We start from the raw sequence: 18,349 nt of genomic DNA, 5'->3' as shown, positions 1-18,349 counted from the left end.
TTTGTATTTTTAATAGAGACGGGGTTTCACCATGTTGGCCAGGATGGTCTCAATCTCCTGACCTCATGATCCGCCCTCCTCAGCCTCCCAAAGTGCTGGGATTACAGGCAGGAGCCACCGCGCCCGGCTATTGTAACAATTTTAAGGCAAAGTTCTAGATGCTAGTTTGTATTATATGATAGGATATTATAAAAGCATTAGTCTTTAGGGTTGACATTTTTGTGTTTTTGTTTCTTGCCAATCTAAAATTTATTAGGGGAGATGAAAGTGGACACACATACACACACACACTGCAGCAAGTAGAGCCCAGTTGTAACATTAATAAATTCTTTCACAGCAGAAGGATTGTTTCCATTACCAAGTTATTCACATTTAATTTATTTGTGAAATTTGAGGTAAATGGTTCTCTTCAGGCTGGGAGCGGTGGCTCACGCCTGTAATCCCAGCACTGTGGGAGGCCAAGGCGGGCAGATCACCTGAGGTCAGGAGTTTGAGACCAGCCTGGCCAACATGGAGAAACCCCGTCTCTACTAAAAATACAAAAATTAGCCAGGTGTGGTGGTGGGCACCTGTAGTCTCAGCGACTTGGAAGGCTGAGGCAAGAGAATCGCTTGAACCCGGGAGGCAAAGGTTGCAGTGAGCTGAGATTGCACCATAGCACTTCAGTCTGGGCAACAGAACGAGACTCCATAAAAAAAAAAATTAGCCAGGCATGGTGGCGGACGCCTATAATCCCAGCTATCCAGGAGGCTGAGGCAGGAGAATCACTTGAACACGGGGGGTGGAGGTTGCAATGAGCCAAGATCGCCCCATTTCACTCCAGCCTGGGCAAAAGAGAGAAACTCCGTGACACACACACACACAAAAGTTCTCAATTAAGCACTATCCTGGAAGGTTTTTTTTTCCAGAATCTATAGTGATAGCCATCCCCTCTCTCCTAAACTCCAGATCCATATTTCTACCTGCTTCCTGATCATTTCCATCTAAATTATCCACAAGCCATGTACAAACTTGGAACTCATCCACCCAGCTCACCTCTTCCCCATGGACTCCTAACGTCAGAAAATAGCATTGCCATCGACGTATCCCTGAGGGCATGAGGGTACGAAATTTCGTCTCACTGCCCATGCAGTTAGTTAGGCACCAAGTCCCACAGAGCCTATGAAACATCCCTCAAGTTTATATACTCTATTATGTTACCAATGGCTTTATCCTATTCAGGTCATGCTTTCCTCTAAAGAACAGTATTTTGAAAGATGCTGAACAGAGCTCTGTTTCTGGCCCAGATGAAGTAACAGTAACTGAATTTACTGTTCCTCATGAAACAACTAAAAAACTGAACAAACCTATGAAAGAATGTTCACAAAACCTTGGTCATCAGGCAACAAAGGACAATGATCCCTGAGAGATGGAAAACAAATAAGATGGGCTCTGCGGTTGCCCCAGCTTTGTACCTAGGGAAAGCTTCCCAGCTTGGCACAGGGAGGGAAAAGCCAAGTGGAGCCCGACAGTCTCCCGGAGTTGAGGAGACAAAATGGTGAGTGCGAGAAAGTCAAAGCAACCAGAATTCACTGGGCAAATTGTCAGAAAGAAAAGAGCTGGAGCTCTGGAAATCTTCACAGGGTAACCCTTGATGCTCAGCTGAGTACTGACCACCACATGCAAGTGAGAAAATTCCCTGAGGCCAGGTTAAAAATAAATAAACAACTCAAAATATTAATGAGTACAATTCCATAATCCTATATAGAGCTGAAAAACTCACCTGTACCCACGAACCAGATTGGTAAACTTCATAATTCATACAACATCAGTTAAAATACTATGGCAAGAAAGGGTTTGCCACAGTAATAGGGAAAAGCTAGTCCCAGGTTAAACATTGCTTTGGTCCTGCTCGGCAAGTTTTAAAGCCATACCCAAAATAATCTAAATTTCTGAGCAATTTAGGCATAACTTGGAACAAAGCTAAATATTTATAGGAATATAAAATTATCCAACAATAGACAGAAGACCACCTGGGAATACAGGTTTTACAGGCTTAAAAAAAAATCAACAAGGTAAAAATCACATCCGGCATCCAACCAAAAGTTCTAAGGAAAGAAAAGAAGCAGGAAGGGATGACCCATGATAAATAGAAAAATCAATGAATCAAAATTGACCCAATATTCACATAGATGATAGATTTAGTAGATAAGGCCGGGCATGGTGGCTCATGCCTGTAATCCCAGCACTTTGGGAGGCTGAGGCAGGTGGATCACGAGGTCAGAAGATCCAGACGATCCTGGCTAACATTGTAAAACCTCATCTCCACTAAAAACACAAAAAGGCCGGGAGCGGTGGCTCACGCCTGTAATCCCAGCACTTTGGGAGGCCGAGGCAGGTGGATCACGAGGTCAGGAGATCGAGACCATCCTGGCTAACATGGTGAAACCCCATCTCTACTAAAAATACAAAAAATCAGCCGGGCGTAGTGGCGGGCGCCGGTAGTCCCAGCTACTGGGGAGGCTGAGGCAGGAGAATGGCATGAACCCGGGAGGTGGAGCTTGCAGTGAGCTAAGATTGCGCCACTGCACTCCAACCTGGGCGACAGAGCCAGACTCCATCTCAAAAAAAAAAAAAAAAAAAAAAAACACACAAAAAATAAGCTGGGCGTGGTGGCATGCACCTGTAGTCCCAGCTACTCAGGAGGCTGAGGCAGGAGAATCGCTTGAACCCAGGAGGCAGAGGTTGCAGTGAGGCAAGATGGTGCCACTGCACTCCAGTCTGGGTAACAGACCAAGATTTCGTCTCAAAAAAATATATACATAGATAGATAGATAGATAGATAGATAGATAGATAGATAGATATAAATGAGGTTTTTAAAAAAGAAAGGAGAGAAAATAGTGAAATCAAAGTTGGTTCCTTTAAAAAAAATCAATAAAATTGATAAACATCTAGAAAAATTGATCAGGAAATAGAGAAGAAAGAAATACAGTATCAGGAATGAGGTAAAAATGAATATTTGAACAATTTTATGCTAATAAATTTGACAATTTAAATGAACTGGACAAATGCCTTGAAAGACAGCAACTACCACAGCTTACTTAAGAGGAAATAAATAACTTGAATATTCCATTATCTCATAAACAAATTAAATTTGTAGTTAAAGACCTTCCAAACAAGAAACCTCCAGTCCCAGATGGTGTCATGAGTGAAGTTTACCAAACACTTAAGAAATAAATAATAATTCAACACAAAGTCTCTACAAAAATTGAAAAGGAGGAAATGCTTCTCAACTTCTTCTATGAGGCCAGAATTACTCCATTATCAATATTAGAAAACGATATTACAAGAAAATTGCAGACAAAACTCCTTCATAAGCAAAATTAAAAAAAAAAATTTAACCAATTGAAACAAAAATATATGAGAAAGATAATACCTCATGACCAAGTGCAGTTTATCTCAGGAATGCAAGGCTGGTTTAACACTTGAAAATCAATCAATGTAATTCAGCATACTAACTAACAAATAAGCAAAAAGATCACCTCAATAAATGTAGAAAGGTCATTTGACAAAATCCAATGTGTGTGCTGGTTAGAATGTAAAATTGTACAAATACCTTTAAAAATAATTCAACAGATTCATAAAATGTTCCACAAATATGTACCATTGACTTAGCCATTCCATTCCTAGGTATATCCAAAAATAAAAAATAAAAACACATGTTCATACAAATAAAAAATAAAAACATGTCTTGCATATGGATTTTTTATTTTTTATTTTTTGAGACAGAGTCTCACTCTGTCACCCAGGATGGAGTGCAGTGGCGCGATCACGGCTCACTGCAAGCTCAGCTTCCCAGGTTCCCACCATTCTCCCTGCCTCAGCCTCCCGAGTAGCTGGGACTACAGGTGCCCGCCACCACACCTGGCTAATTTTTTCTATTTTTAGTAGAGATGGGGTTTCACTGTGTTAGCCAGGATGGTCTCAATCTCCTGACCTCATGATCCACCCACCTTGGCCTCCTAAAGTGCTAGGATTACAGGCGTGAGCCACCGCGCCCGACCCAGCATATGGATTCTTATAACAACTTTATTTGTAATAGCCAAAAACTGGAATCAATCTAAATGTCCATCAATACATGAATGGGTAAACAAAGAAGTGCATCCATATAACAAAATACTACTCGGCAATAAGAAGGAATGAATTGTTGACACATGCAACATGGGTGAATCTTAAAATAATTATGCTGACTGAAATGAGCCAAATCAAAAAGAAAGAGTAGTTACTATATAATTTCATTTATATAAAATTCTAGAAAATGTGATCTAATCTCTAGTGACAAGGGGCAGATCAGTTGTTGCCTGGGGTGGGAGAAGGAGGAGGCATCACAAAATAACATAAGGAAACCTTTGGGGGATGATATATATATTCATTCTCTTGATGTTGGTGATGATTGTTACTTGGGTACATACATACGCAAACCTTATCAAGATGTGCACTCTAAATATGTGCAATTTGTTGTATATCAGTTATATATACCTCAGTAAAGCGGATTTTGCGGTGGGAGAAAAAGGCTTCTAACTCCTCTCCATGACTCCAGTATCTTGAATTGCCCAGGTGTCAAACTTGTAAGTGATTAAGTAATCTTGGATGTTCAACCCAGTTGAGCCTTCAGATGACTTCAGCGCCAGTCACTGTCTGATTATGACTCTAGGAGAGACCTCAGGGGATACCCATCCAGCTAAGCCAAATCAGCCCAAAGAACCATTATGACCCACTAAGGTTTCTTTTTAGCCACTAAGTTTTGGAGAAATGCGTCACACAGCAATACATCACCAGAACAGTGGGTTTTAAGGTTTTATTTTTTTCTCAATCAAACCTTTTCTATACACAGAACCTTATTATTAAGTTGAATATAATAAGCAGATAAAAGTAAAACTGCTGGCCGGATGCAGTGGCTCACACCTGTAATCCTAGCACTTTGTGAGGCCAAGGCGGGCAGATCGCCTGAGGCCAGGAGTTCAAGACCAGCCTGGCCAACATGGTGAAACCCTGTCTCCACTAAAAATACAAAAAATTAGCTGGGCGTGGTGGTGGACGCCTATAATCCCAGCTACTCAGGAGGCTGAGGCAGGAGAATTACTTGAACCTGGGAGGCGGAGGCTGCAGTGAGCCGAGTTCACATCCATTGCACTCCAGCCTGGGTGACAGAGCAAAACTCCATCTCAAAAAATAAAAAATAAAAATAAAAAAAGTAAAACTGCTTTGGCTAAAATGGGAGTGGAAGAACCTAGATTTTTACTTGGCCAGGCTTCCCTGAGTGGTTCCTGAGCCAAGAGTGGTTCTCAGAGAACCTTTGTGTGACCCACCCCCACCCCAGAATTTCTCTTTTCTCAGATGGGAATTGAGGACATAAAGATTAAGTGTCACACACAAGTTATCGATCTGTGACGAAACTCTAGGTGTCTTTAATCAGAATTAACTTCACCATGCTATTGAGAATAGAAAAATGTTGTAAGCATATGTAAAATATCAGTTGTTAGAATAAGAGTGAAGTGACAAAAGTCAGAAAAGCACACTGTGTCTGTCTTGACAAATCTAACCACAGATCAACTTTTTTACCCAAGATTAAAGGCAATATCAGGTATTTGATATGGTATTTCCACTAAGATACGTTAGCACTGGTATTCCTTAATATATATTGGCCATTTTTGTGTTCGTGATACATGAAAACAACCCGGGAAATAGGCTGAATTTGAAATAAAAATAATTTATTAGTTTTAGTGAATAAAAACACCACACCCTGCATATACTGCCAAATGGAAATATCTAATTCTTCTCAAGAGGCCTCTTTCACCCTTTTTTTCTTTTTTTGTGCTAATGGTGCAAAAACGGTGCAATAAATTCTGTGTAATGGCCTTTCATATAGTATATTGAAATCAAATGCTCAATTTTCAATCTCTACCTCAGATTTGAAATGATTATGCTGATAAGTAGTAAAGAAAATAGATCTAGAAGAGACACACTTCCAACTAATATGATAAATTTATTTCAAAATAACATGAGTCCTAAAAACAAACACAGCCAAAATATACCTTAGAACTTGGCTATAAATCTCAGCGGACGGTTCGCTGAACTACAGCAGCAGGAATAATGTTTCTATGGTAAGAATTTAAGTCTTGCCTAGCGCTGAGTTGAGAAGACCATTTCATTAACACAGGTATGACTTAGGATGGCAGCAGAGCCAAACCTGTGTACACTGAAACTGCCATCTTCTACATGTAAATGTAATCTTATGTTCTGTACCAGCACTCCATCTCAAGCTGATATTTACAACTGTTTGCTCCCCAACTTGGTATCTCAGTACTCCATTTCTGCAGCTGCAATTAAGTTTCAAAGTTACACAGCAATAATTATTTTATAAAATTTTTATTACGGTAGGCTAAATGAATGCAAAAGCAGAATAATCAATTTATAAACTAAAATTAAAATTATAGACACTATATAAATGGTTTCTTTTTAAAACTCTTCAATTAAGCACTGCTTCTACCAGACCAAGAATATTTTGAAAGCATGAATGAAGTGGAATGCAAAATCAATGATGTCAATGAGCATATTTTACTTTTGTATTTTACTCTTCTTTTTTTTGAGACAGGGTCTTACTCTGTCCCCCACCCTGGAGTGCAGTGGCGTGATCTCAGCTCACTACAACCTCCATCTCCCAGGTTTAAGCAATTCTCCTGCCTCAGCCTCCCGAGTAGCTGGGATTACAGGTGCATGCCACCATGCCCAGCTAATTTTTGTATTTTTAGTAGAGGTGAGGTTTCACCATGTTGGCAAGGTCGGTCTCGAACTCCTGACCTTGTGATCCACCTGCCTTGGCCTCCCAAAGTGCTGGGATTACAGATGTGAGCCACTGCGCCCGGCCTTATTTTAATTCTTAGCATGTATGAGGGTATGTCACCTAGACCCATGTGTCAATTGCTTTTCTAAAATATGCATATTTAAAATGGAAGGATTACAAAATTCAGTAATGCTATAGATTGAATACAAATTTAGTTTTTGTTTTCAAAATAAAACTCGTAAGCAAATAAATCATTTTGTTTGAATGCTTCAGTTTTAAGTAGTACTATAAACAAATTTCACTACTGAATCTTGTGGTCAAAGCTTTCATACTTCTTCTCTTTCAGGTCAGTAGAGAAAATATTTCTCATGCCTATGTTTTGAAAAGAATCGTAATCAAAATTAAAAACAACAGTGCAAATCTCTTGAAATCCAAAATGAATCATAAAAAATTAAAGTATGATTAATACTATTAACTCTTTTGTAATGCAAGAATTACTTGAGCACTTAGCCAATATTTACAACAACATACAGTTATATGAGAAACTTAGTCATCTGTCTTTAGGTGCATAAATGTCTAAACCTATTAATTCTCAGTGGAGATGAGAGATGAATATAGAATAAGCTAAAAACATTTTTCAAACTAGGCACAATCCCTCTCTCTATTAAACTAGGGACAGGGAAAATGTAAATGCTTGGGAAAACTTGTAGCTTAATCAGAAAGTTATGCCCCTCACCTTGTTAAACTCCCTTCCTAAGAACTTCTCTGCCGGGGGCAGTGGCTCACGCCTGTAATCCCAACACTTTGGGAGGCCAAGGCGGGTGGATCACGAGGTCAGGAGTTCGAGACCATCCTGGCCAACATGGTGAAACTCTGTCTCTACTAAAAATACAAAAATTAGCCAGGCGCAGCAGCAGGCACCTGTAATCTCAGCTACTCGGGAGGCTGAGGCAGGAGAATTGCTTGAATCTGGGAGGCAGAGGTTGCAGTGAGTCGAGATTGCACCACTGCACTCCAGCCTGGTGACAGAGCAAGACTCTGTCTCAAAAAAAAAAAAAAAAAAAAAAAAACACCTTATATTGAATTTACAAAGTCCTTTCATTTAATTATTTCATTTGACCCTTACAATAGCTCTATGAAGTAGTCATGGTAGATACTCATTTTACAACTGAGAATTCACTTCTTTGAAGGAATATGTATATATACACATACATATATATATATATCCCTTCAATAGTTTCAGCTGGGGCTAGAATTTAAGGTTATCTGATGCTCAGTCCAGTTCTCTTTCCCTGTATAATACAGTTTCCTTGAGATGGTGCTTCCTGAATTTTTTTAAAGTTGTTTTAACTTAAATGCAAGTCAAATTCTTCAGTTTCCTCTCATACGATTCCTATTTCTGGGTTAAGACTTCTGAAAACATGAAGGAAATGAAACGTGAGCAAAACATAGATTTATGAACTTTTTTTTTTTTTTTTGAGACGGAGTCTCGCTCTGTCACCCAGGCTGAAGTACAGTGACGCAATCTCGGATCACTGCAAGCTCCGCCTCCCGGGTTCACGCCATTCTCCTGCCTCAGCCTCTCCGAGTAGCTGGGACTAGAGGCGCCCGCCACCACGCCCGGCTAATTTTTTTGTATTTTTAGTAGAGACGGGGTTTCACCGTGGTCTCGATCTCCTGACCTCGTGATCCACCCGCCTCGGCCTCCCAAAGTGCTGGGATTACAAGCGTGAGCCACCACGCCCAGCCAGATTTAAGAACTCTTAGGCAGGGATCCACAAAAGACAACTCAACAAGAAAAAGGGTGTGACCTAATGCTGTGTTTCCAAAAGCAATGATTAGGGAAAGGAAGACAACAATCTGAGAGAAGCAAGAGAGAGCTGGTTTAACTCAGCTATTAACCCTCAGTTCAGCTCCCCCAAAGTCATCTTAGCTTCTTAAAATAAACACAAGAAAAAGTACTGAGATTCAAACCCCTGGCCAAGAGAAAACCACACTGAATACAGTGGGAATCAAGTCAGGAAATCTTCCACATCATAACAGAGTCAAGTCTGAACAGAATTGACCAAGCAGGAAAAAAATGAAAATAAATGTAATGGAAGCTCTGAAAACATACATACTATAGGAAAAGAAAGAAGGAAAGAAGAGAGAGAGAAAGAGGGACAGAGAGAGGGAGGAAAAAGGGAAGGACAGAAAAGACCTTGAAGAAAAATCAACTTAAAGATCAGAAGTAGGCCGGACGCGGTGGCTCACGCCTGTAATCCCAGCACTTTGGGAGGCCGAGGTAGGTGGATCACCTGAGGTCAGGAGTTCGAGACTAGCTTAGCCAACATGGTGAAACTCTGTCTCTACTAAAAATACAAAAATTAGCAGGGCGTGGTGTCAGGCGCCTGTAATCCCAACTACTTGGGAGGCTGAGGCAGCAGAATCGCTTGAACCCGGGAGGCGAAGGTTGCAGTGAGCCGAGATCGTGCCATTGCACTCCAGCCTGGGGGACAACAGCAAAACTTCGTCTCAAAAAAAAAAAAAAAACAAAAAGATCAGAAGGAAATTATTAAAATTTGCTTCATGCCATAACATACATTAATGAGACTATTAATTTAACAATAAAGTGTGAGCTCAAAGACAAGATGATAATAACAGAATGAGATTAAAAAGAAGATGTGACTGAAACTGTATCATCATAGGACTAATCAATAAGCTCAAAGATGGCAAGGAAGAATAGATACCACTGAATATAAAACTATAAAGCATAAAATATGAATTCAAGTAGAATAAAAATAATGCTAATAAATGAAGGAAAAATAAAAGATCAAAATTCCAACTAATAATCGTTGGCTTCTCTGTGCTAGAGACACTATAAATGGACCAGAAGCTGTGGTGAAAGATATAATAGCAGAAAAATCTCCACACTCTCACCCCAAGTGAAGGAAAAAAATCTGGATATGCAAATCGGTTCCAAGAAAATTGTATATAGAAGGCTCAATATAGAAACTACCTTAGTTAGTAACTACTGAACATCAAGTACAAAGAAAGAATTCTTTAGATGTCCAGGAAAGCACATCGCCCACTGTAATGGTTAATTTTATGTGTCAACTCGACTGGGCCATGAGGTGCCCAAACATCTGCTCAAACATTATTCTGGGTGTGTCTGTCAAAATGTTTCTGGGTGAGATTCACATTTCAATTTATAGACTGAGTAAAGCAGATTGCACTCCCCAATGTAAATAATCAACTGAAGACGTGACTAGAACAAAAAGACTGAAGAAAAGAGAATTCTTTCTACCTGGTTACAAGAGCTTTTCTAGCCTTGTGACTTGGTCTAAAACAGTGGTTCTTCCTGGGTGTCAAGCCTGCCAGCATTTAGACCGAACTATTAGAATCATCAGTTCTCTTGGTTCTGGGGACTCCAGATTCAGACTCAGACTGCCTTCTCCTGGGACTCCAGCTTGCTGCCTCCAGGTCTTGAGATTTCTCAGCTTTCACAGTTGCATAAGCCAAATCCTTATAATAAATCACACACAGACACACACATGCACATTCTATTGGTTCTGTTTCTCTGGAGAACCCTGACTAGCACATATGTACAAAGGTGAAAAAAAATCAGACTGGCTTCACAGGTATCCCTAGCAACATACAATGGCAGAGACTAGAGACACATCCACAAATTCTAATGAGAAGAAACGGTGGCCAGGCACGGTGGCTCACGCCTGTAATCACAGCACTTTGGGAGGCTGAGGAAGGTGGATCACCTAAGGTCAGGAGTTCAGGAACAGCCTGGTCAACATGGTGAAACCCTGTCTCTACTAAAAATACAAAAATTAGCCAGGTGTGGTGGTGTGCCTGTAATCCCAGCTACTCAGGAGGCTGAGGTGGGAGAATTGCTTGAAGAGGCAGAGGCTGCAGTGAGCTGAGACTGCGCCACTGCACTCCAGCCTGGGCAACAAAGCGAGACCCCATCTCAAAAAAATAATAAAAAAAAATAAGAAAAGAAACTGTGACTCAGGAGCACAGATTCAGTCATGGCATCTTTCTAGTATAAAGACAATAACATAGTTTTAAACATAAAAGAACTGGGAATATCACTAAAGTACCCTTCTTGAAAAAATATCTGACAATGAAATCTAAACAAATAAGACGCTAATTAAAGATCAGAGATGCTGTGGTACAAAGATTGGTGGGGAACAACACTTCCACTTAAACCAAGAAGTTATACTAAAACAATGAAAACTATGATTACAGAAAGTAAACATTGTAAATCTGGATAACTTGAAAATAACTAACAGCCAATGAAGATGGGCAAAGAGAAGATGGAAGAGTGAAAATGTTCACACTTTATACTACCTAAAATTGAGGGGAAAATATTTATATTTTTTAAATTATATATATATATATAATTACATATATAATTATAAAAATTATATATATATAATTACATATATAATTATAAAAATTATATATTTTTAAATTATTTAATTTATTTTATTTTTTGAGACAGAGTCTCACTCTGTCACCCAGGCTGGAGTGCAGTGGTACTATCTCGGCTCACTGCAACCTCTGCCTCCCAGGTTCAAGCAATTCTCCTGCCTCAGCCTCCTGAGTGGCTGGGATTACAGGCATGCACCACCACACCTGGCTAATTTTTGTATTTTTAGTAGAAATGGGGTTTCACCATGTTGGCCAGGCTGGTCTTGAACTCCTGACTTCAGGTGAGCCACCCGCCTCGGCTTCCCAAAGTGCTGAGATTACAGGGGTGAGCCACCGTGCCTAGCTGGAAAATACTTTTAGATGTTCTTCACAACCTCTTTTATAACTTTAGAGGGATAATTTAGGAAATATTTCTTGGGGAGGAGAAACTTTTTTTTTGAAGTCCAACAATTCCTCCAGTTATGTTTCATTTTATTTTTCTTCTATTGAATTCAACAGTTTTCAATGAGAAACAGTACTTACGCCATGATGACATTTTTATACAATATCACTATTTGAGTGCACGCATAGAAAGAGGCAAGTCCCTTCGGTGTTAACTGTGGCAGTGTCTAGGTGGTGGTATTTTAGGTGATTCACACTTACTTTTCATTTTTACTTTCCCAAATAGTTTGAATTTTTTTTTTTTTTTTTTTTTTTTTTTTTGAGATGGAGTCTCACTCTGTTGCCCAGGCTGGAGTGCATTGGCATGATCTTGGCTCACTGCAACCTCTGCCTCCTGGGTTCAAGTGATTCTCCTGCCTCAGCCTCCCGAGTAGCTGGGACTACAGGCACACACTGCCACGCCCAGCTAATTATTTGTATTTTAGTAGAGACAGGGTTTCACCATTGTTGCCCAGGCTGGTCTCAAAGTCCTGAGCTCAGGCAATCCACCCGCCTCAGCCTCCCAAAGTTCTAGGATTACAGGCATGAGCCACTGTGCCTGGCCAGTTTGAATTATTTTTTAAAACAGTTAAGCAGTTTTAAGAAAAAAAAATACTAGACACTAAAATGCAAATTACCTAATATATACCTAGTCGTTCTTTGTTTTTCTAAAATAAATTTTCAATTTCTAAAAATATCAAGTTGCCCCCTAGCTATCTAACTGCTATTAAATATTTGATGCAGTGCTTACAAAAAAAATGACGCAAAATTATTTCATGCCCCTTTGTCTGTACTCTCTCTCAATGGAAGAGAGCTAGAGAATCTTAGGAAGGAAGAAAGGAAAAAAATTGGCTGGGTGCAGTGGCTCATGCCTATAATCCCAGCACTTTGGGAGGCCAAGGCAGGTGAATCACCTGAAGTCAGGAGTTCAAGACCAGCCTGACCAATATGGTGAAACCCCATATCTACTAATAATACAAAAATTATCTGGGCATGGTGGTGTGTGCCTGTAGTCCCAGCTACTCGGGAGGCTGAGGCAGGAGAATCGCTTGAACCCGGGAGGCAGAGGTTGCAGTGAGCTGAGATCGTGCCACTGCACTCCAGCCTGGGTGACAAGAGTGAGACTCCGTCTCAACAAAAAAAAAAAAAAGGAAAAAAGTTAAGCCTTTTCCCACTTGAAACATACATGACTGCAGTCCATTTTACCTCCAGAGTAAATAAGTAAAAATGATCCAGACATTGTCTTAATGAGGCAGAATTCATGTAAGTGTGGGCCATGGTAGCAGGTTTGAATACTGACTCTCATTTCTAGGTCTGAATAGAAACCTCGGTCTAAATACTGCCCCTTTGAAATCTAGGCTTGAATATTGACTCTCATTTCCTGGCTGTGTGACCTTGGCAAGTTCTTTCTGATTCCCAGGGCATATGACCACAGAACATGGTACATGATGGCAAGAACTAAACAGACAACATATGTAAATAAATTGGTACATATTAGGTCCTTGGTAAATGGTAGCTATTATTATTTTCAAAATAATTATCTCATTAAATCGAAAGAAGGGACTTGGAAAGACAACCAAATTGGAAAATATTCTGGAAAGCTCTCCAAAGGCAACTTTTCCCACTTCCACGACATCTATTAACTTTTTCGTGTCTGTGGCAGGAGTGTGAGGGCCCTTTCCAGGGGAGCTGAGAATGGACAGTTTCAACAATGAAAAGTGGTAGTAGAGTCTCTTTCCTCCTCGGCACTACGTAGACCAACACAAAGCCTGGCCCTTTCTGGACTCAAGTAGAAAGGAGTTCTCTGCTCATGATTTCATGGTATCAGCTTTGTAGCATGCATCTGGATTAATTTTTATGAGCCCTTAGAGTATATCATTTACCAAGTTGTAAGTGCAATCAGGTTGCCTGACTTCCCAGAAACTAGGTTCATGAGATAGTGCTGAACCTTTCCGGGTGAATGAATGACCAGAATGCAAGCCCTTCCTAGCCCTTCACTGAACCGTGGCTCTCGAGGGTGTAGCTCTGCATGTATCACTGGGCCGCAGAAATGCTTTCCAGTCCAGCTCACAGCGCTATGCACACAGCTCCTCCTTCTCCATCTGAGGAGGACATTTATAGGGCACATACAGCTGTCCAAAGAGGAACAACTCCTTCAGCAGTGCACTAAACAAGAGCTTTGTGGAAGTTAAAGATAAGAAAATACTGCATCCTGGCTACAGGTCCAAGTCCAAGCTCTTACACTCACAGAGCCCATCCTTTGAGTCATCAGCACAGAGCTTACCAGTCCTTAGCAGTAAGGGCATTCTCTCAGAATCTCAGGCTCTGATTCTAATCCTGAGTTAGGCTAGACAGCACACTTGCCACCCCCCACTTTGGCGTCAGGAGCTGATGTGCCAAATGTATATCAGATCCTTAAATGCTGGGATGATTTTTTCACATTCATTTTTGGATCTTTTTTATTTTATTTTATTTTATTTTTTTGAGACAGAGTCTCGCTCTGTACCCCAAGCTGGAGTGCAGTGGCATAATCTTGGCTCACTGCAACCTCTGCCTCCCAAGTTCAAGCAGTTCTCTGCCTCAGCCTCCCAAGTAAGCTGGGATTACAGGCACCTACCACCACGCCCGGCTAATTTTTTGTATTTTTAGTAGAGACGGGGTTTCACCATCTTGGCCAGGCTGGTCTTGAACTCCTGACCTCAAGTGATCCACCCTTCTTGGCCTCCCGAAGTGCTGGGATTAGAGGCGTGAGCCACCGCACCCAGCCTGGGTCTTTATCTTCTATTATTTTGAGAGGATGGAAAAGCAAGATACAAATGCACTTTATAGCACTCTGTCAGGCACTCTGAAAAAAAAATGTGAACTCTCAGGCCAGGCGCAGTGGCTCACGTCTGTAATCCCAGCACTTTGGGAGGCCTAGAGGGGCGGTTCACTTGAGCCCAGGAGTTCGAGACCAGCCTGGGCAGCATAGCAAGACCCCATCTCTATAAAAAAGAAAAAAGCTTTCTAAATAAAAATTATAAAGTAACTTAAGAGTATAATTTGATTGTTTGTAAGCCAGGTGTGGTGGTTCACACTTGTAATCCCAGCACTTTAGGAGGCCGAGGCAGCTGGATCACCTGAAGTCAGGAGTTCAAGGCAGGCCAGGCCAATATGGTGAAACCCCATCTCTACTAAAAATACAAAAATCAGCCGAGTGTGGTGGCACACACCTGTAATTCCAGCTACTTGGGAGGCTGAGGCAGGAGAATCACTTGAATCTAGGAGGCAGAGACTGCAGTGAGCCAAGATCTTGCCACTGCACTCCAGCCTAGGTGACAAAGTGAGACTCGGTCTCAAAAAATAAATAGGCAGGGTGCGGTGGCTCATACCTGTAATCCCAGCACTTTGGGAGGCTGAGGTGGTCGGATCACCTGAGGTCAGGAGTTCGAGACGAGCCTGACCAACATGGAGAAACCCCATCTCTACTAAAAATACAAAATTAGCCAGACGCGGTAGCTGACGCTTGTAATCCCGGCTACTCAGGAGGTGAGGCAGGAGAAGCACTTGAACCCAGGAGGCGGAGGTTGCAGTGAGCCGAGATCATGCCATTGCACTCCGGCCTGGGCAACAAGAGTGAAACTCCATCTCAAAAAATAAATAAATAATTAATTAAAAATAAAAAATAATAATTGGATTGTTTGTAAAACAAAGAAAGGATAAATGCTTGATATGATGATACCCCATTTAACTGATATGATTATTATGAATTGTATACCTGTATCAAAATATCTCATGTATCTCATAAATATATACACCTACTATGTACCCACAAAAATTTTAAAACACAAAATAAAATGAACCAAGGACTTTAGCAGATGCATCACTAAAGAAGATTTAGGCTCTATCACCCGCCACCACTGCCCAGGCCCAAGTGGTTCACTGAGCTGTGAAGACAGATTCCAGACTCTGGGAACTCACGCCTCCAATCCCAGACACTGTGTCCAGCAAAGGCTCCGTGGTTCTGGCCTACAGTGGCAGCCTAGACACCTCCTGCATCTTCGTGTGGCTGAAGGAACAAGGCAATGACATCACTGCCTACCTGGGCAACATCGGCCAGAAGGAAGACTTCAAGGAAGTCAGGCACTGAAGCCTGGGGCCAAAAAGGTGTTCATTGAGAGTTTGTGTCAGCAGAGAGTTTGTGGAGGAGTTCATCTGGCTGGCCATCCAGTCCAGTCCAATACGCTGTATGAGGACCACCTCCTGGGCAGCTCTCTCCCCAGGCCCAGCATCGCCCGCAAACAAGTAGAAATCACCCAGCAGGAGGGTGCCAAGTGTGTGTCCCACGGCACCAAGGGAAAGGGCAATGATCAGGTCCGGTTCAGCTCACCTGCTACTCGCTGGCCCCCCAGATAAAGGTCATTGCTCCCTGGACGATGTCCGAGTTCTACAATCGGTTCAAGGGCCCCAACAATCTGATGGAATATGCAAAGCCACATGGGATTCCCATCCCAGTCACTCCCAAGAACCCGTGGAGCATGCATGAGAACCTCATGCACATCAGCTATGTGGCTGGAATCCTGGAGAGCCCTAAGAACCAAGCGCCTCCAGGTCACTGCATGAAGACCCAGGACCCAGCCAAAGCCCCAACACCCCTGACATTCTCAAGATCGAGTTCACAAAAGGGGTCCCAGTGAAGGTGACCAACATCAAGGATGGCACCATCCACCAGACCTCCTTGGAGCTCTTCATGTACCTGAACGAAGTCGTGGGCAAGCACCGTGTTGGCTCTATTGACATCATGGAGAACCACTTCATTGGAATGAAGTCCCAAGGTATCTACAAGACCCCAGCGGGCACCACCCTTTACCACGCTCATTTAGACATTGAGGCCTTCACCATGGACCAGGAAGTGTGCAAAATCAAACAAGGCCTGGACTTGAAATTGGCTGAGCTGGTGTACACAGGTTTCTGGCACAGCCCTGAATGTGAATGTGTCCGCCACTGCATCACCAAGTCCCAAGAGCGAGTCGAAGGGAAAGTGCAGGTGTCTGTCCTCAAGGGCCAGGTGTACATCCTCCGCTAGGACTCCCCACTGTCTCTACAATGAGAGCTGGTGAACATGAATGTGCAGGACGATTAGGAGCCAATCGATGCCACCGGGTTCATCAACATCAGTTCCCTCAGGCTGAAGGAATATCACCGTATCCAGAACAAGGTCACTGCCAAATAGACCCCTGTACAATGAGGAGCTGGGGCCTCCTAACTTTGCAGATCCCCCAGGTACAGGCACTAATTGTTGTAATAATTTCTAATTGTTACTTGTTCTCCCTGGCTGGTAGCGTAGTAAGGCTGCCAGGCTCCAGCCTTGTTCCCTGGTCCCCCTTGAAGCCTGCAAAAGTGGTCAGTGAAGGGGAGGGTTGGGGGCGGCTGCAGTGGGGAGCTATAAAATGACAATTTTAAAAATGCACATTTAAAAAAAGAAGAAGATTTACAGGAAAATAAGCATATGAAAGATGCTCCACATCATATGTCATCAGGGAAATACAAATTAAAACAACAATGAGATATGCACCTATTACAATGACCAAAACCTGGAAGGCTGAAAACACCAAATACTGCCAAGGGTGTGGAGCAAGGGGACTCTCATTCACTGCTGGTGGAAATGCAAAATGGTACAGCCACTTTGGAAGACAGTTTGCAGTTTCCAACAAAACTAAACATATTCTTACCATACAATCCAGCTGTCATGCTCTTTGGTAGTTACACAAATGAACTGAAAACTTATGTCCACACAAGAACTTGGCTCATTGCAACCTCTGCCTCCCAGGTTCAAGCGATTCTCCTGCCTCAGACTCCCAAATAGCATCACCATCTTGGCCGGGCTGGTCTCGAACTCCTGACCTATGGTGATCTGCCTGCCTTGACCTCCCAAAGTGCTGGGATTACAGGTGTGAGCCACTAAGCCCTGCCAAGATGTCTTTCAGTAGATGACCAAACAAACTCTAGTACATCTAGACAATGGAACATTACTTAGCTCTAACCAGAAATGAGCTATCAAGCATGAAAAGACTTGGAGGAAACTTAAATGCATATTACTAAGTGAAAAACACCATCTGAAAAGGCTACATATTGTATGATTCCAACTATATGACATTGTGAGAAAGGCAAAACTATGGAGACAATAAAAAGGTTAGTGGTTGTCAGGTGTTGGGGATTAGGGGGAGGAAAAACAGGCACAGCACAGAGAATTTTTAGGGCAGTGAAAATAATCTGTATAATTCAATAATGTTCAATAATTCAAGGCATGTCATGCATTTCTCCAATCCCACAGAATGTACAACACCCTCATACGCAACTGTGAACTTTGGGTAATAACGGTGTGTCAGTGCAGGTCTGTGGATGGGAACTACTGTTCCACTATGGTAGGGGATGTTGACAATGGACTTGGCTATGCATGTGTATGAGAAGGGAGTATATGGAAAATCTCTGTACTTTTCTCTCAATTTTGCTGTGAGTTTAAAAATGCTCTAGCCGGGCATGGTGGCTCATACCTGTAATCCAAGCACTTTGGGAGGCGAGGCTGGCGGATAACCTGAGGTAGGGAGTTTGAGACCAGCCTGACCAACATAGAGAAACCCTGTCTCTACTAAAAGTACAAAATTAGCCAAGCATGGTGGTGCATGCCTGTAATCCCA

General features: G+C 42.0%; 1 pseudogene; it reads left to right on the top strand.

Annotated features, from left to right (window-relative positions):
* The first annotated feature begins 12,948 nt into the window (after positions 1 to 12,948).
* On the top strand, positions 12,949 to 16,884 carry LOC134733272 (argininosuccinate synthase-like; annotated as a pseudogene).
* Positions 16,885 to 18,349: the final 1,465 nt, after the last annotated feature.

Source organism: Symphalangus syndactylus, chromosome 17, assembly GCF_028878055.3.
Source record: "Symphalangus syndactylus isolate Jambi chromosome 17, NHGRI_mSymSyn1-v2.1_pri, whole genome shotgun sequence".
Taxonomy (NCBI): Eukaryota; Metazoa; Chordata; class Mammalia; order Primates; family Hylobatidae; genus Symphalangus; species Symphalangus syndactylus.
This window is presented reverse-complemented; position numbering and strand designations above follow the sequence as displayed.